Here is a 2,912-nt window from a genome sequence, read left to right on the forward strand (position 1 = left end):
ATTACCTGTGATGTCTTCTGTGGATTATTAATGCAGTGTCAGTCTCCTGTGTCATTTACATACTTTATATATTTACAGGCCCACAGAGCTCTTTCACGGTGGCTTGAAGGTTGAGGGGTTGGCAGCAGAGAGAGGGAGATTGGTCATTGTGGTCACCTAGAGCATGATGGGAGATTCCGGCGTGTGTGTGTGTGTGTGTGTGTGTGTGTGTGTGTGTGTGTGTGTGTGTGTTTGTTTGTTTGTTGTTATTGTAAGATGCTGACCTAAAAGCCGAAAAGGAGAATGAACTTGGAGGAAGCTTATTTGTGCTTTGTTGTCTCTCTCACACTCACACTCACACTCACACACACACACACACACACACACACACACACACACATACAGCACACACATACAGCACACACATACAGCACACACACAAACACACATAAGCAATGCGTTTTGTCTGTGACGAACTTCGTGTGTGACCATGCATGAAGAAACACAACTCCCTCCCCTTGAATGGTGTTAGTCTGCATTCTAATGAATGATTTTTAATTGCCAGAACATTCCACATCAGGCTCGATGGCACTTGCATTTGTCACATGGGCCATTGTCTTCGGGCTGTTTGCGGCGGCCGACACACCCCACACCATAACTTGATCAAGCGTGCCGCCCGAGTCCCCATCTCTTCCTCCCCTCAACTTCAGAATTATAGCACAGGTGCAGTCATTGTCTTTAGCGGTCCTCTGCCACACACACACACACAAACACACACACACACACACACAAACACACACACACACACACACACACCACCCCCTAACACCCCTTCGCTATTGATGATGGAGATGGATGGAGAGACACTTGTCCTCCGATGTCCTTGAGTTTATTAACGCGACTCCCCTGAGTGTCTCTCTCCTCCGCGGCTCCTTCTGCTCCTCCTTAGAGGATGCGGGAGCAGACCGTAGCGGATCGGAGGGTCTGATATTTTTAGGAGGCCTCGGCGCATCTCCCCTCCTGTCCATCTCCGACAGGTTGAGCTCAGGCGCAGGCAGGAAGGAGCTTTCTGGGTATCATTAAGCTTCATTGTTGACTCTGACTACTGCTGGTGCACAGCCCGTCGCCCTGCCAAAGCAGGAATTAAAGCTATTTGCACAGCTGTTAAAGTAATGCTACCTCATACACAAGTTCCCCGTGGCACAGTGCGGGATCTGGACTGCTCTAATTCCACATTTCCCCCCACTGAGGATGCCCTGGAGAGAACTGGTGCCAGGAACCCCCCCCCCCCCCCCCCCCTTTTCCACCTTCAACCACAGACCCTACTATCCCCCCCCTTCTCCTGTCTTTGGCTGTACTTTAGTGGAATGAACTGCTTTCACCTCGCCTCAAAACGCTAAATGTCCAGGACGTTCCAGCATGCTTTGCCCATGACGTGGCAACCGTTCCCCTTCGGCTGCACAATTAGTGACAATCATTTGCTGGAGGAAGCCTAGTGTTGCTAAGCAAGGAGTTTCATGAGCATCTAAAACCAAACCAGCATTGCTGAGGGATAGGGATAGCGCTAGGGATAGCGCTTTCATACAAACCATGGGGATGAATGTCACATTAGTGTGCTCACAAGATTGTAGGTAGTGGTGGTCTCTCAGACAGTAATAAGTCACAAAGTCATTATTTTATGTGTTTGTATTTTATTTTGCATTGTAAGTCGCTAGCTGAACATATGATTGAGGGGTGATCATGCATCAGCAAAGTAATCTTTGGCAATCGTGTCTCCCAAATATTCTCATCAAACTTGAGTGGAGTGGAAAGGTGGAGTTTCTCTGAGTGCTATGGCTTGACAAAAAGAGATATTGACACCGAATGCCAACACTGCAAAGCACAAATGACAACAACAGACCACGTCCAAATCCGTCTGTTACTTCCTCTTACGGCGGAATAAACAGGCCCATCTCGTAAATTCCTCCTGAAAAGTATTATTGCCGACAGGTCTGACCTCGGCGAGCCTGCAATGTTTACTCATAACTCACAATTAACAGAGACATTAGAGTGTCCTCCAGGGAATCGCCAGCTTTATTTCCCTCTAACTGGGCAGCACGGAATCTGGACGAGATCCCAGTTCTGCGATTTAGCGGTGGAGGGGCCCTCGCGCCGCGCCGGAAGGAGGGGGCCCCAGCGTTGCGAACACACTCCGGAGCTTTGGGGCTGTTATGGATACGGCGGTGGTAATTACTCAGGCCTTGTTATTGCCCAGAATGCTACACCTGCGTCCAGGCCGCTTATTAGAATATCAAAAGGCCGTAAAAAGAAAAATCGACAGGGAGGGAGAGAGAATGAGATGAGCTGTCTTGATCTTGAAACTGGTCTCTATTTTTTATTATTAGCGTTATGATTTTTCTTTTTTGAACAGCAGCATCCTAAGGAGGAAATGTTTTTTTTTTTTGTTTATTTATGGCTAATCCAATAACTCCATTACAGTCACAGGAAAGTTGATGCATAGAAATAATCATCATAGTCACAACAAATGCCATGGGTTTACTTTATGGTTCAGCTCTCTCTCTCTATCTCTCTTTAATGTATTTTTGTGTTTATTATCATAAGTAGGAAGCGACTCAGTTTATTTTATTTATGAAATAAACGTGCACCTGTTCACAGCCATATCAGATCCAATCATGTGGCTGGGGTTTAACATTCCCAGCCTAATAATATGCCTTTATTCAGGCTCAGTGGCTAATTTCCAATTTATCACTGTCACCTTATGTCATAATAAATCATAAGGTATGAAATTCTACCATTCTGGCAGTATTTAATAAAATCTAGAATTGCAGTCTTTATGTGGTACTCAAAAGGGATATCCTGATGTTAAACTGTGCAAAGTGTATCAAAACAGAGAACTAGTTTCCATAATTTCCAAGGAAAAAATATTTTCTTTT

The sequence above is a fragment of the Alosa sapidissima genome, chromosome 16 (genome assembly GCF_018492685.1).
Source record: "Alosa sapidissima isolate fAloSap1 chromosome 16, fAloSap1.pri, whole genome shotgun sequence".
In the NCBI taxonomy this organism is placed as follows: domain Eukaryota; kingdom Metazoa; phylum Chordata; class Actinopteri; order Clupeiformes; family Clupeidae; genus Alosa; species Alosa sapidissima.